Source organism: Empidonax traillii, unplaced genomic scaffold (genome assembly GCF_003031625.1).
Source record: "Empidonax traillii isolate 1590-97213 ecotype Southwest subspecies unplaced genomic scaffold, ASM303162v1 scaffold1171:size163621, whole genome shotgun sequence".
Taxonomy (NCBI): Eukaryota; Metazoa; Chordata; class Aves; order Passeriformes; family Tyrannidae; genus Empidonax; species Empidonax traillii.
Window position 1 is genome coordinate 81,048 of NW_020956364.1, and position 27,135 is coordinate 108,182.

At 40.3% G+C, this 27,135-nt stretch overlaps 1 long non-coding RNA gene across 1 annotated transcript in view; it reads right to left on the reverse strand.

Moving 5' to 3' along the window:
* Nucleotides 1-1,182: 1,182 nt before the first annotated feature.
* LOC114069053 overlaps nt 1,183-27,135 on the reverse strand; it is a 59,291-nt gene continuing 33,338 nt past the window's right edge. Inside the window, exon 2 of the long non-coding RNA XR_003573710.1 lies at nt 1,183-1,838. This is a non-coding gene — a long non-coding RNA (uncharacterized LOC114069053). The remainder of the gene's footprint in view (nt 1,839-27,135) is intronic.

A 27,135-nucleotide genomic window follows, 5' to 3' on the forward strand; every position in this document is an offset into this window, starting at 1 on the left:
AATTCTTTACCTGGGTCATTGGTGCCAAATTCATGTGCTGTGTGAGCTGGCTCAGGGAAAGCTCAATCAGTCTGTGTCTGCACTGCATCACACTAATGAGGTAATCACTGAGCTGCTAATGAATGGGATTAGTGACTGGGCAAGAAGTGTTTGTTCTGGATCCCCTGTTCAAATGCAACTCGAAGCTCTCAAAATATTTGCTCGCAATCAGCCACGAGCTGGGCTCGGTTCAGCTCTCACTAACGAGATGAAAATGATTTTCATCACTGGAGGATTTGCCAAATGTGCTGATGGAGAAAGTCTGCACTTTGTGGTGGATAGAGGGAAGGAGTTCTATTTCAGAAGTAAACTCTCTGTAGTAAGGTAAAGCAGTAGGTGTCATAATTCCTAATTTCACGCCAGCACTAAGCTTGGCTGGGAAAAAAAACCCAGTATCACTTTATTAATTAGCTTTTCTCAGTGGCAATTAATGAATATTTAATATTACATGTAACAATCCAGTTACGTAGATTTGGTAGCATAAACCTAAAGAAAAACCACCAGAACCTGTGCCTTCTGTTTCTTCACCAAAGCAAACTGCACTGATTTAAGAAGTTTCACAGCTTTGACCCTGAATGAGCTTAAGCACCTGCAAGATTTCTCTGAGCATTTTCTGTGCTCAACCTTTCCTGAGGAAAGACTGTGTCAGCTTTTTGGAAAGGAAGCATGCAATTGAAATCAGTGCAGGCAAGAATCTAGTTTAATATTTGTTATTCTTTTCTAAAGCTTCACAGTAACCAAAAATCCATATAGAGGCAACTGATTTTTTTTTTTTTTTTTTTATGGTGAGAAGCACTTTTGTCAAAACATTTTACTTTTCTCAAAGAATAAAAAACATATTGTTTTGTTAAATTCTCTTCAATAATTCCTATGACATTTTAATTAAAACCATTTTTGAAATGCTTTATTTACCGGAGGAAAACGGCATTTATAACACACGACACATTTAAACGAGAATTTAAATGGCAGTTTCAATCATGTTGTCAGCAGAAAATATTGTGGGTGAGGATGGAACAAAATCCTAAACGCTGGTTGCATTGCAACCTATGAAATGGAATCTAATGCAAAATTTATTTTTTTTTTTAATGACATACCTTGCTTGATTTTTTTTTTTAATAGATTAAAGGTCTTTAAGAAATTGTTACATTATGCCTTGCTTATTTGTCCTGCTCTTTCAGTAGTGTTTCTCATAAATGAGTGTGGTGTTCTGTGCATACAGTGGGATCAAAGAAGCATCTAATTTAAGTGTTGTAAATGGCATATATAATTGTGGTCGTGCTTAGCTCAGATCCAGCAGAGCAGAGTCTAAAGCAGCAGTGCACAGCAGGAGGGGGAATCTGAGCTAAATTAATCTTTAAATGTACAAAAACAGTAACAAACAACAACAACAAAAAAAGAATCAGACAAAACATCTTGACTTTCATGGTTTTAAATGGGCAGAACTGGAGACCGGGAGCAGGTTAAAAACACAAACAATGGAGATGAATTAAAAGCTACTTATCTTACAGCACATTGTTTAGCAAATCTGAAGGCAAAGGAAAGAGCATTCCCCAGACACGGGGGACGTAATTAAAATCTGAGGTAAAACGTGTCTACAATGAAGGGGGAAAAAAACCAGGCAAAATGATTCACAATGCTACCAACACACAGTATGAAATTTAGCTCTTTTTTTTCATACAGCTTGTGCCTGTTGGTGGAGCAGGTTCAATGTGACGTGTCAGTAACGCAGACATGGACGCGGGGCCTGAATGTGCAATGCCTTGAGAATCCATTCCAGCTTCCCAGGGGGATCACAGGCTCTGCAAAACCAAGAAGAACCGGTAAGTAATTACAGGATTTCCAGGGAGTTTCTGATGTAAAGCTGTTACCGACGGAAGGTGGTTACTCAAGGGGGTCCCGAAGTGCAGAATCAGCAACAAAGGAGATGGAAAGTCAGAAAAGTGTATTTTCGGTGACTGCAGCCCAAAGTAATCGTGGGAGTAGAAGGGGTGAGCAGACTGGTACAAGATGCCCTGGGAAGCTGTGGATGTCCCATCCCTGGAGGTGTTCAAGGCCAGGTTGGACGGGGCTTGGAGCAACCTGGGATAGTGGAAGGTGTCCCTACCCATGGCAAGGGGTTGGAACAAGATGATCTTTGAAGTCCCTTCACACCCAAACCGTTTCATGATTCCATGACTGAGAGCATAGACAAAACAAATTTATAAAGAAAATGCAGCACAGAGCTGCTGTAGCAAGGAAAAGAGCAAATTTTGTGCTGCTCTTCAACGCCAGCAGTTCCCACACCTGCAGAACACTGCATTTAGTTTTAAAAATACATTTTTCTGCGAAGTGGACAAAGTATAGAAGGCAGAGTGTGACACTAATGCACTTTTCAGGAGAGAATAGATCTAAGAAACCTCAATCTACTTCCCATTTTTCCATGCAATGAAAACCTTGGACAGCTTCCTCTGGCTAGGAAGGACTCACTATGCCACGTGTAGATCTCCAATTAGAGATCAAAACCATGTAAATCTAAACTATAAAACGTTTACAGTATTCATTTAGTCAATAGAATTAAAAAAGGGTATTTTTTTATGAAAGAGCATGTTGCTCTCCAATTACCCTAAAAGAAGCCTCCTAGGATAGACATCAGCAGCAGAATAGCACCTCCAAGATCAGCCCTATGGACTTCTAAGGTCAGATAAATTGTATTTTTGCACTCACCACCCCATGAAACAGGTCTGTGAGCAACCCTAGGAAATGCATCTGCAACCTTCTGTAATGTTTGTGTTTAGTCTACCTCTACTTCCTTAGTAAATATTGTTTGTGTATCTCTACACAAAAAAATCTAGAAGAAAATCTAGTTAAACTTGCTATCAAGGGTGAGGAAAGGAATGAAAAAATAGTCTGCTATTATTATTGAAGACATAACTGGTAAGAAGTTCCTTTTTTTTTTTTCCCTTCTTTTTTTTTCTTTTTTTTTTTCCCCCTCAATACAGGTGCCAGCCAACAAGGTGTCAAAACAGACCAGTGACCAGACACCCCCCTCCCTCAAAGCAGCCAAATACAGACACAGCCATATTTTTATTTATGCTGATGTTCAAACTTACTCATAATAAGGCCATTTGGACAATATTTTGAAATCAGATGTCCATTGTGTGCTGTGCTGCATATACAAAGCATAGATGACAGTTCCTGCCTTGTATTCACATAAACACCTCAAAGAGGCACTTAAACCACTCTACTCTAATAAGCAAGGCTATCCTTCTGCAGATGACATTCATCTCAGCTAATTTAAGGTGCAAGTACCTCCATCTGAGCATAATAACTCCCAGGCTCCAGGCTCCTATTACAGTAATTACAGATCTAATCAATACAGCCAAGGATTTTTAGGGTGGGGATCATTTAAATGAAGTCATCAACTTCATATTGACCTAAATTTCAATGCCTGGTATTGACTAGTATTAGTTACAAAGGGATCTTCGGGATGACTTTCTCAGGTGCAGGAAGGTACACCCTGGACACCCACATTTAGCTGCACAAATTCAGTAGCCAAAGTCCTTTTAATGTCACAAAAGGATGTCAAGTCACAGAATGACTGAAAGGATGGAGTGGGAAGAGACCTCTGGAGATGGAGAAGGGTGATCAGGGCTGTGTTCAGTTGTGTTTTGAATGGCTCCAAGGCTGGAGACTCCACAACTCTCAGCAACTATTTCAGATTGTGCCCCTTGCCTTTTGTCCTGCCAGTGGAAACTACTGAGAAGAACCTGATTCCATCTTTTTTATCTCTCCCCATCAGGTGTATGTAGATGGATAAGATCCTCCTGAGCCTTCCCTTCCCCAGGCTGCAATCCCAGCTCCCTCAGCAGGAGAGAAAGGATCAAGTCAGGTCCTGTGGACCTTGGATAAGATCTTATCTCCAAGGACCAGGATGAAGGGACCATATGTTGGACATGAATGCAAACCCTACTGCCAGCATTGCTCTCAGCAGGCTCTGCACTACTGGGGATTGTGAATCTTGATTTGCAGGCAGGGAAAATGTTGCAAAAGCCATTTAAATTAAAAATAGATAATCTACAGACTTGGAGTGGAACAAGAGAGAGTCACATTTAACATTGCAAAAGCCATTTGAATTAGAAATAGATAATCTACAGACTTGGAGCGGAACAAGAGAGATTCTCCAGACACAATCTAATTAAAGATATTCTGGGCCAGCAAACCAACAGACTTAAAACATGTTTCTGGTTTAGCTGAGGATAAAAATGAGTTATTATGAGTTACTGAGGAAGAGTTTGAGTTCTGTCATACTTTTAGGTTTTTATTAAAGATTTTTTTTTTCTTTTTTTTGCTATTTGCTGTAGTAATAGTTATGCTGAGTTTAGCAGTTCTAGTCCTGGACTGTGACTATAGCCTCGTGTTAGCTGCTGTACAAATAGAGAACTAAAAAGAAAGCTCTAGGAAAAAAAAAAAAAAAAAGATGCAGCAGACTTGTGTTTATTTTTTATATCTGGGAAACTTTACTAGTAGAAACTTGGCTGACTTAAGGCTTTGTCTGTCTGTATTTCAGTGAGTCATTCCTATTACCTTCATAGTCAATAAAAGGAAACAGGCATATTTATCTTATTTCTTTTTTTTTTTTTTTCCCCCATACAGAGAGGGCAAGAAAGGAAAGGACAAATTAAAAAAACCCAAACCCCTGCTGCTATCAGGGTGCTAAAATTACTCTTCTGTGCAGGCTGACAGGTCTTTTTACTGAGAACTGCAAAAACAGACTGGAAAGAGCTGCTCCAGCCCTGTGGTAGCTCTAAGTTGGAATGGCAATGTGAGCTGTGGATCCTCCCTGGGCTTCAGAGAACCATCTTTCACCTCTTTGTGGTTCACAGTGTAGACTCTGCTCGTTTATTTAATCCAGGCTGTTCTGCCTAAATTAAAGAGGTAGTCTCAAGGGAAGATAAATTATCCGGAGTAATAAACCAATTTGTTCCTACCTGCTGCTGTTTCAAATCAAGGGAGATCTCTGTCCAAGTAACATGAGAAGTGTCACTCTGCGTTAAGGAAGTTGTGATGATGCAGCTTTGGAATTTTGCACATTTATGAAGATTTAAGGCTTTCCCACAGGTATGAACCTCAATGGACTTCTCTGTGGGAGAAGCTCATCCAGAGAAATTGTCACCCATTGTCAACAGTAGATGACCATTATTTGTGCAGAGCTTTTTGGGCCAGTTGGATGATTCTTTGAAAGTGTGAAACGATGACATTCATTACAAGCTGGCTGAGATGATCAAAGGTAGCCTATGAAATTACCAAGTCAATGAAGGAGGAGAGATGTTCCAAAGCTCACTTCAGTCCATGCAAACAGCCTCACTGACTTTATCCAGCTTTGCATCAGGCCCATAGGAAAGTTCTTACTCTGCAAAGTCATGGGCTGTAAACCCACACTGTTGAAGGAAGTCTGATGGATTGTCCAAAGGACGGAGAATTAAGGACAGAATGAAGATACAGATTTTGGTGGTGAGCACAGAAAACATGGATGTGTAAACAGCTCGTCAAAATTATCTATTGCCTCCTCCTCAACAGGTCAAACACACAGGCAGTGAGCACGTGCCAGAACTGAACCCTCAGCAGAGGAATCCTGAGCTGCAGCCCACAGAAAAGTAAGCCCTTCACTCCATTTTGCCATTTTTTTGCTTAATTCAGTTTTGCTTTCCTTTGTTTTGATTTTTTTTTCAATGCTCTAATGAACTGTTTCCAAAGCACTGATGTCCTTTGCTGCTTTAGAACTGACACCTTGACATACACAGGTTTACACTAATTAAACCCATGTCACAATATACTTTATTTGTCTACTTTCCTCTGAAAGTGTTTTATACTCCATACCAGTTCCAGATGTAAATTGCAAAGTAGCTTCTGAATATGACAGAGCTGAAATCCTGCAGCATCATCTCATTCATGACAGAGAACCTAAATTCATCTGTGAGGCTGAGGGTGGAGACAGCACCTTGTAACATGGGGACCTAAATTTTCTATTTCTGAAAAGCCCCAAGAGAATATTGTAGGGAAAGTAGGAAACCTCTGGCTGTTTATGTTTTTCTGGTTCTAGTCACTTGTAGTTGCTAATATTCTTAGTTTCTTTTCCTGAAAACATGGAAAACAAACTTAGCATATGTTTTCAGGATCAAATTTACCCCCACGTAAGAAAACCTTCCTCTGCATTTGGGGTGCAATTCATGCCTTAACTAATTTGAACTGAATCTCTTCCATCTGTGATAGTGGGAATGGGCTCTGAGGGCCCATGTCTTCCCTTTCTGATCAGTGTGATGAGGGTTTCAGCCTGGGCCTGATATAACTGCTTTATTATATATGTAAAATTTTAATGATTAATTTTGAGGATAAGAAAAAAAAAAAAAAAAAGATGAGGAAAAGAAGACAAAAGTCACAATACCAAGAAAATCTGTGGTGGTTTCTGCCTCTTTGAAGCTGGAGCTCATCAGATACCAGATTAGTCTGAGAATTACATTACTGACATCGTGAACCTTCCAGACCTAAGTCTTTAGCTGGGCCTTTGTTCAAATGCACTACATCATGATGAGATTTTTGCCTTCAGTAAAGCCTGTTGTTTCATCAGCTAAAGTTCACCTTTTTAAATAATCCTTCCCACTAATTTTCTAGGGAAGTAAATGGTATCCACTTTTCATTACAGAATTTCTTCAACCCACAACTGCCCCCAGCAGAAAAGCTGCTGTTTTAATTCAGCCACACTGGCCATTTCTGCTTTTACTGGAATTTTAACAACAGCTTCTTAAAATAGGACAGACCTAATAACCCAGGAGTCTTCTGTCAGGAAGAAATGAGATAGCAGGGTGATGATATACCCCATGCAATATTGCTTTATATTCTCTTCCACATTTATTTCCCCTGTGCATTCTCCTAACGACATCAATGGTTCCCAGCAGCCACCTTTGATTCAACTTCACTGAAATAATTTCTTTTTCTGCTTAGAAATATACCCCAGTAGAACTCCAGTTCCTTTGGAATTATAGAGGAATTTTGGCCCTGATATCAAGGTCTTCTAATTTGGGAATTGCAGATCATTGTTAATACAGGAGTTTCAGGTAAAGACATTGATGAAACTACCTGGGCCATCTTTCAGGGACCACCACACAGGTATCTTATGGATAGTAAAGGCTGATCCTATAGCAAAAGTAAATAAAGAAACAAGATGATACTGGGAACAAAACAAAACCAGAAAAACCCCAGGAACAACAACAACAACAAAAATCCACCAAAGACCAAACTACAGGCGCTGTTTGGTGGTCCAAGAAAGATGCTGTTTATCTAAGCCAGCTGCCTGGGATTCACTACACTAAAAGCCATCCTGACCATTTTCCATCTTCAGGCTTGAAGTTAGTAATTCCTTCCTAAAAGGAATTTACTCCAGTGCATTTCTCTCTGAACTCTGAAGGTTTGTCTTAGCAGCGCACAGTACATGGCAGCTGTTAAAAACCAAGCAACTGATGGTCATGTAAACCTATAAAAAAGGTCTGTAGCAGGTCAGAATTTGCACCTGGGAGCCAAAACTGCAGAGTAGGACATAATTATGGCATGAAATATAAGAGGTGATATCACACTTCAGAACTGAATATTGCCAGCTGAACTTTGGGGATGAGGAGAAAATTCATTTCACAAAGGTGGAAATGCCCAGAGCCTGGAAGGTGACACAAAATGAATGAGAATAATTTCGCCAACCTCTCAAAAACAAATGCTGTTACAGAAGCAGCAAGACTATCTGCATAAGGATTTTTAAATTACCTGATGCTGAATATGTGAAACATCAGGTAATGACATTGCAAACTCAGCTCTGATTAAATGGCAAGTGAAGAGCAAATCTCAGCAGCGTTGTCTTATCACATTAGAACAAGGGGAAAATCTATTTATGAGTGAACTGACCTCATCTTTATTTCTCATGGCACACTGCACGTGGCAGAGTCGTGTATGATTGAAAAGTCATTACATAGTTCTTTAACATGACAATGTTTAATCCAACGCCAAGTTCCTTTTCAACCTCCAGCAACTTCTATTATTTGACTGATACAGTTGATACAAGCCTTCTATCTGGGTTGTCCCCATGTGTGTCACTCCGGCTCTGGCTCCACCAAGACACCCCAACAGTGCTGTGGCAACACTGAAAAGGCAGGGGAAAAAATGAAGATATGTCCAAAGCTGAGCTATGGAAATAACTAAATGATCAGTTCCATTCTCCGAACAAGGTGAACTTAAAGGAAGAACTCCTTCATGCCTCTTGCTAAAGCAAGTCAGGAGAGAGAAAGGAACAAAACCCACTTAAAAATAAGGCTTTGCTTCTTCTCAAGGGCATAACTCACAGGAGATGCTTCCTCCAAAAAAATGTGCACTTGTTTTCTCTTCATATAATATTTCTTGTAGGAGCATTGTCATCCTGTTCAGCCTGGAGGAAAGGAGGCTGAGGGGTGACCTTATTGCTTCCTACAACTACCTGAAAGGAGGTTCTGGTGAGGGGGGTGTCAGTCTCTTCTCCCAGGTAAGAAGTGACAGGCCAAGAGGAAATGGCCTCAAGTTGTGTCAGGGGAGATTTAGATGAGATATTAAGAAATTTCTTTCATGGAAAGGGTTTTCAAGCACTAGAACAGGCTGCCCATGGAAGTGGTGGAGTCACCATCCCTGGAAGTGTTCAAAAAGCATGTGGCACTTGAGGACATGGTTTAAGGATGAACGTGGTGGTAGGTTGACTGTTAACCTTGATGATTTTAGAGGTCTTTTCAAACCTTAATAGTTCTATGATCCTATGATTCTACTTCTCAGAAAAAACATCCTTGTCACTTGGGTTCTCCTTCACAACATTCCAAAAACAAACTAAAGAAACTTCTCTGGAATCTTCTTCTTCAGAAGAAGAATGAATTGCAGGAGAGTGAGGCTCAGTGTGCAGAGAAGGGCTATGAATTTATTTTGTTGCCTTGAAAAAAAAGCAAAAAAAAAAAAAAGGTTAAAACTTCCAGCAATGTGTGATGTAAATCTAAGTGACACTAAACAGATGGCCAAGAAAATACTACTGGTCACTGTCCATCCATGTGTTCACTTTGCACTTTGAGCTGCATTAGTTTCCCTGAGCTACAAGGTGCAGCCCTTTTCGTCACATCCATCTCTTCCTTTTTGGGTAGCAATTAGGAGAGCTTTTGGAGTGGAGACACTGTTAGTTTAATAGTGAGAAACCCTGTTTATCATGAGGAGGATCAAAAGGAGAACACGGCACAGAGCTGCTGGATTTGCCAGTATTCCAGGACAGGATGTTTCTTCCAGTTGCCACTCGGAACAAAGAGGTGAATGATTTTGTTCCCCCTTCTGCAAGTGGTGTGGTTGCCAGGTAAGAGCTGCTGGCAGGGAGCAGCAGGGACAGCGCTCCCACTGCACCTCTTTAATCAGAGCTCTCCAGTGATGGAGGCAATTTGAAGATGTTATCTTTAAAGATAAAGGCACCATCCCTTACACAGCCTATTTCCCTCCCTCTTGACTCAGCTTCAAAGTGCTTCAAGACAATCTGAACATTCACCTCTTTATTTATTTATTTGTTTTTTTAACAGTCTTTAACCTCTGTGTCCTCAGGTGCAACTTAAGTTTTGAGCCAGACAGCAAACATCTCTATTCCCCAAATTTCATGAAGAAGTAATTAGAGCCTCTCTTGCCTGGGATTGTTCTAGGCCAGGTGGGATGGGGCTCTGAGCTAGTGGAATTTGTCCCTGCCCAGGGAGGAGCATTTTTAAGATATCTCTTCCAACCCAAGCCATTCTGCGATTTTATAATTCTACTCAAGAAGCCACAACTCTTCTGGCCTGAGCAGTCACTGCCTGTCTCTCTGTACCAAGACAGGGCTCCCAGACTCACATTGGGCAACTCCTGTTGTGTGGAGGGAGGAAGGAGAATTAAAAAAAAAAAAAAAAAAATAAATCAGCTTTATGAATATGCTGAATTATTCTGGGAAGCACTCAGGATAACATCAAAATGAGAGACATAAAACACTGCCAGCCAAGACATCGTGTGCTGGAGACTGATAGAGATTAGATAGACCTGAGGAGTCATCAGTTTGCACCAACGTGGCAAATCTGATGTCCCTCTGGGAACCTGCAGAATTATGGGCATTTGACTTTCATCTTGGATTAACTATCAGGAAGAAAAATGCTGACTCGGGCTAAAATATGTCTGGTTGCAGGAAAAGACAACTTCAAGGAGATGGATGCTTAAGCACCAGAGTACAGAGCCAAGGCTGTCAAGGATGCAAATCACTCAGTACCCATCCAGAGTCTCTTTACTATTTCACCATCCCTGAGAAGCTGCCATGGGGAGATACCAGGCTTTCACCTTGCAGCAGCATTTAACTACAGAGCAAGCAAATCAGAGCTGTAAAAGCTGACAGAAACCTTTAAATTCTCATTCACGTGTTAGTGGAAATGAACCTTTAAAAAGCTCACACAAGACACACCACAGCACGGTCAGCATTAAAGTGTTTCAGCTAAGGGAGCAGGAACCGTGTGCTCCAGTTCTGCTGAAAGGTAAGTGGTGGGAGAATAACGTGGTTTGTGCAGAACTGGAGAAAATGAGAGTTGAAAAGCTTCCCTTGTCAGGAAAGAAAAACACACTTGCATAGCAAGTGTTGCTGCTTATCCACTGAGGGGTGTTTTCAGTGCAGCAGCCATGCATATTTAAATACAAGAAGTACCTACCTCAGATAATTTTTTTTTTTTAAAGACTATTTAACTCTGAAGGAAACAAAACTGATTTTAGTCAGTGAGGGCAGAGATGGAATGGCTAAAACTCCCAGCATTACGAACAGAACTGCAACTTAGAACGTTTTCATTAAGAACAGCACTGGAAGTAAATTGCCGCATGGAGAACTAATTAAAAAAGAGCTAATAAATCCCATAGATGTAAATATAATGCATTTTTTTCATCCATCTGAACAGTGGCTGTTATTAAGTCTGGGTGATGCTGGTTTTCCATACATATGTTGGTGTTATTCATACAGATGGTGCCAGGGCTGAAGCACTGAATGGGAGGATGATGCTTCACATGGTCGCTTCACTTGCACTCCGGCAATAAATAGCAGATTAATGCAAAAACTAATCCCATCAGAAAGGAGATATTTTAGTAGACACCAGGGAGGATAAAGCAGTTGATCCCTGCTTACAGCATGAAAATGCACATACGCCGGGGATTTCACCCTGATATATGTAGATAACCTTGGCAAGTCCTTTGGACACCCCCTCAGTTGGACCTTAGTTGACTGTTCATAAACAAGGGTAAGAAGAACTGAGTTGATTTTCCTTTTGATCTCTCCCTTCTCATCCTTCTCATGTATGTGGATGAAGTTTATTCCCTTTTCTACTGCCCCACACTAGTACTGACTGATGGAGCTCTGTGGATGAGATTCTTTTCATCCAAATTTAAATGCTCCAGATCAACACAAATCACCCTCATTTCCCTTCAGAGAGTAGAGAGGACAGTCTGGCTCATCTTTAAGTCAAAAACATGCCATTTAACCTCTCTTTATCTATCCATTGACCTGAAAGGGAGCATCAAGTTCAGGTTTAGCTGTCTAAGCTTCAGTGACATTAATCCCATCCTGATGTTTTATATTTTACTTCTGAAACAAATATTTCCATACTAACTTATTCTGTTCATAGCTTTTAATGGTTTATCTTGTATGTGTTTTTTTTTTCTATAAATAAATCTTCAATCACAAGACCACTGGTATCAGGAAACAACCAATCTTCATAAAAATGTGTCCTGCCTAATAGCATCTGCCCTCCCTCCCTCCCTCCCTTCCTTCCCTTCTTTTTTTAATGCACACCCAAAGTGTTCCCATTTTCATATGAAGACCAGATTATCTTACTTTTCTTGGGAAACAAGCACAGGTATTAACCCTCATGCCAGATCCTACTGAGACCCATCTAATGAAAGCCTCATCAATTCTTTAGTTACTTCATGGATACAACTTCCGTCTTGTTTTCCCCACAATGTTCTCCATGCAGAGAAAAGCAACCCCCTCCTCCATTGTGCATGTTCTCCTGCAAGCCCCACCACAAAATGAATGACATAAAACCCACAGACTGAAGGGAAGAATAGAAAAATGTTTCAAAGAAAGGTCCCCGAGTTCCTACGGAAGCAACAGTGTGAGAATTCCCTGAGCAGGAAACAATCAGAAGCTTGGAGGGAATATCCTGTGTACATGATCTGTTATTACTCTTCCCTGGTTGCCTGTTTTTAGGTGTGGCTGGAGACAGGTGAAACGGGTGAAACATTCCTTTTGCACTGGGAAGAGTGGGTGTCCTGACACTCCCAAAATCAGCTGTGTCAGAGTTATCAGAGTGCTGCATCTATTCAGCTCCTCTCTGTTTATTATCACTGCTGGGCACAGCATCACTAAAGGGATTACGGAGAGTTCCAGAAGCGTCTCCATTTTCTTTTGAAAAGAAGCAGGGGTTTGTTGGGGAGGGAAGACAACCAGGAGTAGTCACTGAAGAGCCAGTTATACATTCCATATTCTGCACTGTGCCTCTGGTCCCGGTTCTGTGAACGGAAATGATTAAGATTTTACTTAGTCTTTAGCACGTAGTACTGTAAGGGATTAAGAGATAAAAGAGGGGAGATAAAGTATTTAAGGGCTCCAGGAGACACAGAGGGAACTTTTGGGTATCAAAGATGCCTTTTTTACAGCTCAAGTCAGTTAAACAAAAGGCAGAGAAAGAAAAAAGGGATTTCTTTTCGGGTATTTTTAACAGATCTTGGATACTACAGCGACTGAGGTATTTGACGAGCTTAACATAAAAGCGAAAAACTAGTCTAGACAAAAGGCAAGAGAGTAAACTGCAGGCAATCACTAAGAATCCATGGAATGGAAAGAGATTTTTGAGTTATCTTGATGTCTCTATAGCTGTTTGAAAAGCAGAATAATTTTGGTAGTTGATGCACAGTTTTCTCTGTCCAGCACAACCGAGATCTCCAAGACAATGATAATTAGCGACCAATTTTGGCACTGCCCATTGTCTTCTTCAGAGCCATTTTACTGGACATCATGTTTAGTGTGACTGAAACAGCAGCCTACACATCCTCAACAAGCAAGAGGAGATCTTCTCTCCTCAGATTCTGAAAGTCCACCTTCATAAGATCAGCGTTGAAAAACCAAGGAAGCAAGCAAATAAACCCCAAATTTGTAATAGTTATTGTTCTTCACCTGCAGTTGGTATCAGCTGGAAGAATCAGAATAAACTCAATTTACACCTTGTCTGGATTCCTAGTTTGGGATTCCTTGTTTAGAGGTGGTAAATTCCTGCAGCACGACGACACTCTGGTCCGTCACTACAAGTGACACCTAAAAGCACACAGTTCCTCTGTCTTTCCCCCTCTCCAATAACACAAAATTGCAGCTGCCCCTTGGAATGAATAGCTCCCTCCTCCTCTGTGGCAGGTGGTTTCTGTGCAGCCCAGAGCACACACCTGTCTGGAGCAGCAGTGATGAGGTTGGAGAGATTCCTGCACGGTGGGAGGGATCAGATGCACTCAGGAGACCACTTTGCCTGTAATTCCCAACCCTGAAGATGAAGGAGACGTGAATCATTACAAGAAGGATGGGAACACACTGATACATGCCAGGTTGTTTTTTAGATCAGCTTCATCTTCTTTTTTTTTTTTTTTTTTTTTTCCCCTTTGGTGAGGAATAGTAAATATTTTAAGGGGAAACTGTGCTGCTACTTAAAAAGCACTTACCTAATTAAACCTCAAGTGCAGGGATCTTTATTGGCTGTGTGATGCTCAGCACCTCAGGCTGTACCTCAGCCAGATGGCACTTTAATAGACACTACCAGAGGGAGCCCTTTTTATATTTTAACAGATGGGTGCATGCAAGCTACTGGGGTTGGAGCAGAGGGCTGAAAGAAAGGAAATGTAAGGAAAGAGAATCAAGAAAGGAAAACAAAGTTCAAAGGATGAATTCTTCTTGAACTCTTCTGTTTCTGCTCAGAACAGCCTGAGGTCTTGTTTCTCCCCTAGAAAGAAGTGTTGTTTCCAACCCCTTGGACTCAGACTCAGCGATCCCAAACCATTTCACAGCAGAGTTACCGCGTGGAATGTTGTGCTGGCAGCAGAACTGCCACTGCTGGTTTCAGGGGCCGCTGCCCCAACAAATAGTTGCATGAGTTTAGGAGTAGAATTGAAGCTTTTCTGTTGTTTCTTCTGCTTCACCTGTGCCCCCTCCCCAGTCATGCTCACAGGGTATATTCTAATCTCAACAAGTTTGGGCTCTATCAAAAAAATGACAAGAAGACCCCAGAAAGGAAAGTCAGTACAGGAACATATTGCAGAGGAAACACTCTTGGAATCCTTAAGGTTGGAAAAGACCTCCAAGATCATCAAGTGTAACCTTTGGACAATCAACTCGACTTCATCAACCAGCCACATCCAGTCCTTTCTTGAACACCTCCAGGGGTGGTGACTCCACCACCTGCCTGGGCAACCCCTTCCAACTTCTGAACAGCATTTCAGTGAAGAAATCCTTCCTGCTGTCCAACCTGAACCTCCCCTGGTGCAGCTTGAGGACGTTTCCTCTTGCTCTGTCACTCGTTTTCTGGGAGAAGAGACCAACTCCCACCTGGCTACACCCTCCTCTCAGGTAGTTGTAGAGAGCCAGAAGGTCTTCCCCGAGCCTCCTTTGCTCCAGGCTGACCCCCCCAGCTCCCTCAGCTGCTCTTCATATGACTCTTCTTCTGACATTATACAAAGAGAAAGGAAAGAGCCTTCCTTTCCAAACTGAGAGAGAGAAAGGAGCTGTGATGAATCCTTGGTTAGAAATAGGAAAGTGGGAAGAGTTGCCCCATCTTTGGGAGGCTGATTGTAAAACTGCTGTAAATACACTGGGTCTGGTTCTCACACTAGAAACATTTTATGCTTAATGTAATTCAGTTTATGGCCCCAATGCACTGCCAGAGTGGTGTAAATTGGCATTAAAGTTAATGAGAATCAGGCCCAGGGAGTCCAATATTTGCTTTCTACTGTGCTTGAAATGACTTCTGTTGGTTTATAGCAACGTTTAAAAGTCAGCATGGAGACATTATAAATAAAAGAATCCTGGGTCACATCCATCCATCCATCTACCCATCCACCCAAGAGAAATGCCATGCAACATTTGATCCAGAGTCTAAGCCTTGATTTAATTACAAGTAGGATTAATTAGGCCTTTAAATGCAGATGTTGATACAGTACTTTTTCCAGATCTATGTCTTTCAATCATTTCAAATCAGCAACACTTTATTCAAAGGTAAAAGTTTTCATGAGCCTCATTTCACATTTTTTTCAGTGAGTAACAAAATTATACAAGGATAACAATGATAAACCTAAATGGTGTATCATGAATAAGTTTCAAAACGCTGACAGGAAATATTTGCCCTTGCATGAAAGAAATGCTTGGGGAAAACAGAAATTTCCTTTACCTTCAATTGTAATAACATTTTAATGACTTGTGAGGCATCTGATTGTTTGTTATGAAACTCCCTGTTTCTGCTTATGTAAGGATTTTGTTTATTGTTATGGTAGTATTTGTCTTTACCCAAAATTGGTCGGTGCCCAAAGGAAAGCTTTAAATAAGAATTCAAAGATTTCTGATATTTCATCATTTCAGTTTTATTTTAGCAAATATTCAGGTCTCTCAGGTACTCTCAGGGCTGTATTTTGCAGAGTTGTTATATTTCTATAAGGCTGGAGAGAAATATCCCAGAAATCCCATAATACAAATGCATTAAGACCATTCTTTTTGGAGGAGGGAAAGTCTCTATGACTACAAAAAAAGCAGCTGCAGCACATGCAGATATTCTTTGCATATATCATTGCGTTTTCTTATTAAAATTGAACATTTTTACATAGACTAAAGTAATACAAAACAAAGCAAAAGAAAAACTTTAAGTGTATTTATGGTATATATTACTTGAAGGCAAAATGCAGTGGATAAACCTCAATTATTGATAAGAAAGGGGAGATGGCCTCAAATTGCACCAGGGGGAGATTCAGGTTGGATCAGGGTTGGATATTGGGAAAAACACCTTCACTGGAAGAGTAGTTAAGCATTGGAACAGGCTGTCCAGGGAAGTGGTGGAGTCTCCCTCCTTGGAAGGGTTTAAAAGACAGGGCACTTTGTGCTATTGTTTTCTTGGTATTTAGTCAGAGGTTGCACTTGATGATCTTTGAGGTCTTTTCCAAGCTTAATGATTCTGTGATTCTATGATAGAATAAAGAAATTTAGAACATTTCTTGGAAAAGGTGTTTAAAGTTCAGTGTTACCTGTCCTGAAATCCATCTACGACAGCAGAGTAATAATGTTCAAATGGTGAAGGAGATGTCCTATTCTTCATTTATACTTAAACATTCTTACTTTTTGAAAATTCATAGATATTCAAGGTATCTATATGGGATAAAAATTCAGTTAAAGCAAAATTTTGTGACTAATGGATTAATGGACTAATTATTTGGGATGCTGAAAATATTAGAATCTCTGCAAAGATCAGTGACCAGATAAGATGCTCCAGGTTTGAGGTGTCTTCCAAATAGTGGAAAAAGGACACAAAGCAATGCCAACAGGAAAGAAAATATTCATATACATATTCAAAATACAAACTGGCCTCCAAAGTAGAGCCTAGAAAACCACACAAAGGCTAAAATATAAGCCCTTGACATTAAAAAAAAAAAAAAAAAAAAAGGAGCAGATCTTTTGGAAACCCAGGGAATCCTCCTTCACTACTCATACAGTTTGAAATGCTCAAAATACACGTAAATATAATTATTTATCTTGGGTTGTTTTTTGGAAAGGCATTACAGAGGATGTTTTAATAAGAGACTTGAAGAAGAAAGGGGAAATAAACTTCCTTATCTTTCCTGTCCAGTGATCAAGAAGGTAGAAAGGCCAAGGGGCACTTCATGCCTTGAAACACAAAGGCTGACAAATTAGGATTTCCGTTTAGAAGTTGGTGTAATTTTCTCCCCTCCAATATTTGTTAATTAGCTCTGGAAGTGCAAAATATGTTTGTGTAACTTTGTGCCTTCCCATTTTTTAAACTTCACAATCAGAAGGACAGAAATTCCAATGAATGCCAATCTTCTGCCTGATGGTTCTCTTGTTTCTTCTTTGTTTGTTTGTTTAATGGATTTTGTTTTGTTTTAAAGCACTGTCAGTGCTTTAAAGAAAGAACTACATTTATCTTATGGAATCTATTTCTAAACTGAATAGAGGGATTTCCAAACCCTATAAATCCATAATTTTTAGGATAAAAGAAGTGAGGAAAAAAAGGACAGTTGGATGAAGCAAAAAGAATTCACAGCTACATGGGCTACCCTCAACATCAGCAGAAAAATCACACTTCCACACAGTCATGATAGTTTATATGAAAGAAAAGCTAAATATTCCATGCCCAGCACATCCATCTTCTGCCATATGCCATTTCCCTTCTCCTTTTTGCATTTGAAAGTCTTCTACTGCACTGCCTTCATATCATATTTGGGTAAGAGACATCATGAAAGAGAAACATCTGTCAGGGGCCCTGGTGTAACGTGCTACGAGTGCTCTGTGGGGCTGACAGTTCGTTTGAAGTTCATACTCCTGTTTTTGCTACTTTCAGTCGTTTTCTTGCACTGCACATTCTGTGCCCTGAAGCCCTGACACCCCAGGCATTTTTTTTTAACTTATGGACTGTAAAGGCATACTATGTTCATGGAATAATAATAAAAAAACCCCGGTGGTTTGGGTTGGAAAGGACCTTCAGGATCATCCAGTTCCAACCCCCCTGCCACGGGCAGGGACACCTTCCACTAGATCAGGTTGCTCCAATCCCCATCCAACCCGGCCTTGAGCACTTCCAGGGATGGGGCATCCACAGCTTCTCCGGGCAACCTGTGCCAGGGCCTCCCCACCCTCACTATAAAGAATTTTTTTTCTATAATCTAAAGTTTTTCTACTATCTAATCTAAACCTACTCTCTCAGTTTGAAGCCAAATGTTCTACCATTTATACAAGCCAAGTGAACATAAATGAAAACTCACTGGGACATCAGGCTTCTGCCTTATCTCCGAGGAATATAACTCCCTATCTACTACTCTTGTTTCAGTCCCTGTCTGCTACTCACTGTTTTTGGGATGGGCCACCAAAAGCAGAAGGACCTCATGGAACCTGGAGGGACAAACTGGAAAGTCCAGGTCTCACTTAAGTGTTTTACAATAGGGAACACTTAGAATGATAGAAAAGCTTTAGTGATGTTCTGCAGAGAGGCACTGACCCCAAAATGATTTAGAACCACAGAATCAAAGATTATTCCAAAGTTGGACCCATAAGAATCATCAGGTCCAATGTCCTGTTCCTCACAGGGCTACCTAAAACTAAACCACATGACTGTGTTTATAAAATAAATGCAAATTGTGGGATGCTTTCCCCTTCTTTTCAAAAACAAAACCTAAAAAAAATTTGGGAGGAAGAGAGAATGGAGCATCTTATTTTCTGTTTTAGCAGTGTCTTGTTTTATATGAAGTCATTAAGAACAATTAAGTGATACTATTGAATGTTTTCATAATGGAATTAGAAACCTGAGAAAGCACAGGAAACGTATAATCTCATAATTTGGGTCCCAATTCACCCAGTTCTGCTGCTGTTATTGTTTTGTGGAGCTTCCTCACAGCAGACTGGATGGTCTGTGTGACTACCCTGGCACAGAGTAAGCAAGACTTTGAATTCCACTCCATTTGTGTGAATACATGAAAACTCCTTGGATTTTAATATTAAATCCAATTGATAGTGGGCTGCGTTTGGTTTGTGTTCAGAGAAGAAAGCCACATTTTTCAAAATGACCAGAAAAAAAAAAAAAAAAGAAAAACAAAAGGGAGAACAAAACCCATAACTTGCAGCTTAAAATGAAATTGTTGGGGATAACTTATTCAAATTCCTTTCTGACTACTGACTCAGGGAACTTGTAAAGATGGGAAAATGGTTTACAAAACTAATATCTTTTTCATCCCAATTCTGGTGGCTGAAGGGACTGTGACCAGCCTTAGTGGAGCACAGGACAGGGATTTGGGGGTTGTTTTATATCTGTTAAAAGAAGCACAACTTTAGCTTTTGATTTTACCTCTGGATAAAAGGATTTTGCTTTCCTGTGTCTGCAGCATCACTGAGTCCTTCTGGCACCAAACACCAACCAGCTGCAAAGTTCATTAAAAAACAATGTCCTATCATGAGTCGTTACATCAACACTCCCGATCTGAACCTACTCAGAAATGGACTTTTTTTCTTTTTCTCCTTTTTTTTTCTTTTTTTTCTTTTTTTTTTTTTTTGAGTAACAGTAAACCAAACAAACAAAAAAGAAAAGGTAGGAATTTAGTCAGATGAATATTTCATCACTTGGTTTACTCCTCCACTTTGAACACAAAATGTTGTTTCAGCAGGACTGGAAGGCAGGCAGCCACCTACAGAACTTCCCCAGGCAGAAATCAGATGTACTTTTTGAAGTCAAACAGAAATAAGACAGTGACAATTTTTTCCGTTTTGTTCCCTTAATTGCCAGACAAAGTGCAATTTGCTGTTCTGTTCTATCAACCAGCTGCCCTTGTCATCCCCCACCCTGCTGCACTAATGGAATTCGACGTCCTCTTTGTTGTTTCTGCTGCATTTGTGACTCACTGTTCAAAATAAAAACCTACTAAGAATAACAGAGGTTGTTGTAATGGCAAAGTTATGAATTTCCCGTTATCTAATTGCTCTCAGATATATTTTTTATTTTTTTTTCATTGCTGGGGGTCTTGAAGTTGTCTTGGTACGCTGTGAGCACTCAGACATGGAGCTGTGTACCAGACAGCACATCAGTTCCAGGGGAAATCCTGCTGGGGAAAAGTTTCCCAAGGTACTTTGGCACCTAAAGCACTAAGGACAGATTTGTGCAAACTCCCAAAGATATGGAAGCTGCAGAATTGCTGTTGAATGCTTAACACAGTTAAAAAGCTGGGCAGAAATGGCAAATGGACACAAATTACCCCAGAGCATTCCAAGGTGTTGGCCCTCATACCTCGAGGCTCTGGAGCATCACAAAAGGCCAAGAGGAAAGGAAGGATTTGTGCCTTTAGTTACTGATGTTGAAACCAAACTACACAGGGAAGTGTAAGCAGGAGAAATTACTTTCATTTGTTTAGAATTAAGAAAGGAAATCAGCCATTCCATGACTGCTCTACAACTCTACAGCAGGAGAAACCTCAAACCCACATTTATTTGTGAAAGGAAAAAGGAAAAAGAGAAGGGGGAAAGAAGGGAAGGGAAAGAGGAAAAAAAAAAAGGGAAAGGGAAAGGAAAAAAAAGGGGAAGGGGAAAAGGGAAAGGGGAAAGGGAAGGGGAAGGGGAAAGGGGAAAGGAAGAGATCATCAAACCAAGTGATACATTTTGAAGTTCAAATCGCTCTTCTTCTTTCCACCAAAGAAGATGCAGAAATGTCAAAACAAGCACAACAAATACTGAAGCAAGACTGAGGTAGTGACTGACTCATGGGGGAAAAAAAAACATTTAAAATGTAATGTATTTAATTTTCCTGAGTGATTTTGAAATGTGGGAAGAATTTTCTACAACAGGCAAATGTAAAATTAGAGGTGGATCATTTAGAGCTCAAAACTGAATGAGGTCAAGAGATGGTGGTGATGTAACTACTGGTGAGAGGAAAACACTCTCCCAAACAAGAAAATTATTGGGAGCATAATTATTCAAATTCAATGACACAGCAATGTAGTTAAAAACATGTAAAATAATTTATAGCTCAGAATTAACTCCAAATTTGAGACTAATAGAGAGTAGGAATGAATTTTATTACACTGAAAATCTGTATTCAAAATGAGTGACAAATTCCACACTGTCAACCTCTATCTGGACTGTGAAACCACTGCCCTGTAAATGCATTTCAGGTCTCAGCAGAGCCCTTGGCTACAAGTGTAAATAATGTGATCCACCTTCACTCCAAAACATTTAAAAAATTTGAAAGGGTGTCACACCTGTTAATAGCTTTAAATCCCCACTTTGGGGATTACCAATTAGCATGAAGTGATAATTTGGTCAAGGTGCAGGAGGAAGCATTTTCGTCTTATATTTAGAGTAAGCTGCATTTTATTCTGAATATCAGAGCTCAGGGATGCCCCTCTCCTGTGTTCCCAGCCTGACTTGAGCCAAGCAGGTTTTAGGCTGAATGGAAGTTGACATGTAAATCAATAATGTTCTGGGAAGAGGAGAGAGGTGAAAATCCTGCGGTGAAGATACATTTATAACAAATCACTTCACAGCAGCACCTCGGCCAGACAGGAGCCTCTCTCTGCAGCACCAGGGGCTGTCCTGTGGCAGCCTGATGGCCTCAGAGATTTGTTCCAACCCCTGAGTCTTGTGAAGTTTGAATACTCTTATTTTAAAGGATTTTCTTTTTCCTGCCATTTACCCTTATGCTTTACCCTCCTAAGATTTGATCCAGGCCTGAGCAAGCCAGATGTTACACAAAATGCTTCTCACCCCAGAGTGGGATTCACCACGTCAGGAAAAGCTACAAACTCAATTATTTCCACAGTCAAAAGGAGTTGGCAAAGAAAAGGCAAAATTCTTAAACCTCAAAACAATAACCTCTGTTTCAAGAGAGGCCAGAAGGACTTCTCCATGCTCCTGCTCCCACAACCAGTGTCTGATTCCAGGGACAAGGAGCTGTCAGTAAAAAGTTTGCTTGAGTTAGGGAATGACACGCCCAGGTTTCCTTCCCAGAGGAATTTTGCCGTGTTTTGGGTATCAGATGGCGAATGGAAGAGGCAGTTTTAGGGTCCTTCCAGGCATTTTGAGCCACAAGGGGTTCAAATGGCTCACCAAGAGCTGCACAACAAGGAGATGACAGAATTAGCTTTTCATCACAGAAGTGGATAATATAAGGCTCACAATTCTGTTGCAACAGCTGTTGGAGAGTGACCCCTGTGCTTTAGAGCATTTGTTTTGCATTTATTTATTCTATAATTAGCATAGTGTTCCCACCTTTTATGCTGAAGTTCCCTACATTTATTTCAAGCTGGAGTTTCTGCTCCCCAAGGATTTATCTCCACTGTCACTTGGTTTATCGTGGCTCTTGGATCACTGGTTATCTCTGAACAGCAGGAGGAATGAATTGGCTTTGTCAAAGTTTTGGCATTTTGTTTCCTTCTTTTTCTCTCTGTTTTGCTGACCTTTTTTTTTTTTTTTTAATTCTGTTCTTCTCCTTCCAAGTCTGTATCCATTGCTGGAAATAACATCAGCTTTAATGGCCTCACTGATGAGGCCATAAGGGGGCACATAACCATTGCAAGGAGCTCACTCAGAATTACTGGCTGCCAAAAATCCTTGAAACATCATGTGCATCTTTTCCTCCCTTTCAATGAGTGCCATTGTTTACTTTCTGATTACCACAGATCACCTTATACAGCGATGCAAACTCAGTAAACTGATTAAACTTTGGTTTTTTTTAATCCTCAGCCCTAAAATATTCTTTGGAGGCTTTGCTGAGAAATCCTAATGTGCCCATTTTTCAAAATGGCATCAAGAATTTTTGTTATTCACCTGAAAAATAGATTTGGCCAAGATGCAGGGCTGTGTTTCTCTACGCTCAGTGTGAGCATAAGGGTGTCCACTTCTAAATTCATCAGGAATTTAAAGTTCTTTAGAAGTGTCACCTGCATGATCCATCCAGTTGCTCCTGTGCTCATCCCACAAGCTCACAGTTAGTGCAGGTAATGGGAATGACTCTTCCCTTGACTTCTGCTCACAGGATAAGCAACCACCCAAACCTCTGGGTAACTGTAAAGCTTCTGGTCATGCACATCTGCTACGAAGACCTGTTCTGAACCTAAAGGCTGTCATCCAGCTGAGCCCTCTGAAACAAGCAAGAATAATTCAGCATCCAAATGCCACCCATCACTTTCGACAACAACATCTCTGCACTTCAGGTCCTCCATAAAATCCAAGCAAAACGTCTTCCCACATAAAAGGGATGTTTGGGAGATAAAATCTCACATGCTGTGGTTAACTGAGACGTGGATGTTCCCAGTGAAGTGATTGACTTTACGTTCTGGACAGGATTTGTCTGGCGTGCAGTAAATTAGGCCTGTGACCACATGTTGGTGAAGATGAGAGGGAGAAATGATTCATCACTTACCACTCCCCATCCTGTGCCTAATGTCATGTTGATTGGATAAGTGAAGTTTATGTAATATGCAAATATATGCAAAAAGAGGACTGTTATATAAGCAATATTAATTTGATGTTTGGTAACCGTTAAATAGTTTATTTTTTAACCAATACTTCTTTCATCTTCTATACCTTTGCTTCTATGGATTAAAATCACTACACAAAGAACACATCCCTGAACTGTTAAAGAATCACGATTATTTTTTCAGAAATAGATTTTTTTTTGCAGATTCCTCATGAGGAAAAGTGGAGAGGCAGCACTGACCTCTTCTCTCTGTTGACCAGTGATGGGACATGAGGGAAGGGCCTGAAATTGTGTCAGAGGAGGCTTAGATTGGATATTTAGAAAAGGTTTCTTCACCCAGAGGGTGGCTGGGCAATGGAACATGCTCTTATGACTCCCTCACTAAGTGTTCAAGGCCAGGCTGGATGGAGGTCTGGGCAGCCCGGGCTAGTGGAAGGTGTCCTTGCCCACGATTGGAGTTGGAACTGGATGATCTTCAAGGTCCCCTCCAACCAAGAATTAAAAAGAATTAAAAGATTTAAAATTAAAGAATTAAATTCTTTATTTATATGGCTCTCTAGAATGTGGACCAACCAGCATCTTCAAGGGACCAGCGCTAAGTACCAAGCCAGCAGGGACAGGACCACACGTACCCTGCTCTCATTGTTCCTCACCCATTACAGCTCTCACTGAAAGAGCAATCCATGCCAGGATGAACTGTGAGAAAATACCCGTGAAACTCAATCCATTAGAGAAGAATTTGGGAGCAGAGCATTTGAGATCCTGCCACCCACAGGAGGTCCCACCGGCTAACGAGAGCCTTCAAAGATGTCTTCACAGAAAGAGAAGGTTCTTTCATCTGCCTCCTGCCAGGGAAGCAGGTTAGGAGAAATTCAGCAGCGCTTTTTTCTAGAGATGCTCAAGGGGAGCCTCGCTGCAGAGATTTAGATGAAAGAGGCATCACCTTCTCAACGCTGGAAACTTCAATTTGGTGGCAGAGACACTTTGCAGCCTCTCTAAAGGAAGCCAATGGTCTCATCACCATTCCTGGGAAGCCTTGATGGTTCAAGGTACCAGAGGGACGCCAAGTGATAAATTCTCTGTGTGTCTCAAAGGTTTTAGGAGGTGACTTTGAGAGGCAGCATGAGAAACCAAACCACTCTTCTCGAGCTTCTTGAGCTTTGATGACACTTTATTCCTCACAGGTGAAATATGTGCACATATATATATATATATATATATATATATATATATACACACATATATAGGCAATTTTATCTGATATAAATTAGCAGTCCAAATTCAGGATGTGAAATGGGGAGGATGTGACTGGGGATGTGAAATAAGTCCTCTTTAAAGACACACCAAATGGGGTGGACATCTTGTGACCTCTATTTCAGCAAAAAGCAATTTATCAAAAATGCCTCGTATTGTTGATATGCTTTTCTTTTCCTCTTTACACACACGGTCTATTAAGATCCTGCTCAGAAGATGAAGCTTCATCTCTCCACATGGAATTTTCGTGAACTTCTTTCTTCAGATACAGACCTAATTACACTTATATTTAACTCTGAAATCACTGGTGTCATTTAAATGACTAGAGCTTGGCACATGCAAAAGAACTTTCCTGAATAAGGGACTAGAATTATATATTTTATTGAGATATACATTGAAGCAGGATCCCACATGAGGGTTTCTTTGGCACAAAAACAAAGCCAAAAATAATAAAGACAAAACTAACCTTTGATTCTTCTTGTTCTACCTTCCCTTCTCATAAGCCAGTTTTTCATCCTACTGTCTGAGACAGGAGTGAGAAGAAAAACACTGTAGGATGGACCAAAATTGTTTGGCTGCTGGACTTCACTATAAATGTTCTACCTACCCGTGGCCTTGGTTATCTTAGATGCTGATACTTTTCCTCTTCAGTTCTTCCCTGAATCTCTCACATTATTCTGCCTGAATTTTTAGTCCCTAAACATGAAATTTTATTATATTAATTTTTTTTCTCATATTTTCCCTTGTGCTACCTGGCTGGAGAAGTATAAAATGTTTCAAGACAAAATGTTTCTATCTCAGTATTTGAAGGACGTTCATAAACAAGAGGACAGACCTAGAGGTTATTACTGGACTTGAAATATGGTTTTCTTCTGAATTTGCGGATGAAAAGAGATAACTCAAGAACTGTTAACAAAGGCATTGGGGTTTTGCCAAAACTAAAATTAAAAAAAAAAAAAATAAATTAAAAGAAGCAGGAGGATAAAAATCTATGCTTAGATATTTTCAAAAGCAAATAGAAGGAATTGGAAAGTTAAACAGTTTTATTGCCAGTTAAAATTTCTAAGTTTAGAAATTAATTATTTTTAGAAATAAAACTAATTTCTTTATTAAGAAATTAAAATTAAACAGAAGAATTTAGCTTTACCCAAAGTCTTCCATTTCTTTTTTAAATCTTTTTTTTGCTTGATCCTTTTTATTTTGTTTACTTGTTTACTTTCCTATTTGACACCAAAATTGCTCAGGATTTGCTTAAATGTTGAAATGAGAACTGTTAAAAATAAACAATGGTATCAGTAGGTTTTCATCCCAGGAAAAATTTTCTTCCAGTGAACTTGAGTGAACTAAGGAATTAAATTATGAAAAAATACTTTTCTTCCTAGCTTTTATCACTACAATGTGTCTGGGGGGAGAGATTCCCACAGGTGCTAAAACCACAACTGCAGTTTAGAATAAAACCAGATACAAACACGATTCCCTGTTTATATTCTGGAGTTCAAAAACATTCTATTGGTCATTTTTTTGGGACTAGTCCCACAAAGTGACCTGTGAATGATCCCCAGTTTTAAATTCACTGCACACCACAAGAGTTTTTAGCTCTAATCTCTATTAGTCATTTCTGCACTCACTGTAATAGGTGCAGGTAGATGCATTTTTTTCCTGTGCCTGAGTGTAATTCTGCAGTTTGATGTGTCAGCTCCAAAGTTATCAGGAATCATTTCAAGCAGGATTTGCTACAGAACTCCCCTTGACACCTCCCAGGCTACTCCAGACGTCCTACAAACCATCTAAATGACATAACTTCAGAGAGCTGACACCTTTTCTCTTTCCATATGAGATATTCTCGGATAGTTAATAGCAATGAAACCCTCTTTTAAAATTGCTTCTTTGGTAGCCCTCAGCTGAGACATGAATATCATTGGACAGAGGTGAGAGGCTCATCTTGTTCCCTCCCACAGATATTCCAAACTCTGTGTTGTGTCCAAGCAAAATGCAGATCAGCTGATGGCAACTACGGCGGTGCATTAGGTGTTGGTAGGAGGGAGATTTGCAAAGGTACAAAAGCACAGCCTCCTTCTCATTTGTTATAACATTTTGTACTTGATTTGGACAGTTAAAGGTCTCTCCTTTCTCCATCAAAATCATCCTGCTGACTCACTCTGTGCAGATCTCGTGCAAATAAGCCCTAAAACTCAGAGGAAATGCACACGGGGACACAAGCCCCTATTTGTGCATCTGCCAAAAAAAATGGGATTCCAGATGTTATCTGGAGACCACCAGCATGTGTCAAGCAGCATCCAGGCAAACACATCAACTACAGATTGAGGTGGAAAAAGACTCTGTGATCCCCTCCTGAACCCCAAAGTCTTTTTGAGCTCCAGCACTCTCCCAGATTTCCATTCCCTCTGTTCCTAACTGAGGCCTTTCTGATTTTAAGCAGCTTTGCAGGGGCACAGCAGTAATAACCAGTGATGGAGAAGCTACAAAATTCTTTGAAAAGAGCACTTGCAAACCCCATAATCCTGGAGAAATAAAAGAGTTCCCCTTTACCACTTAGCCA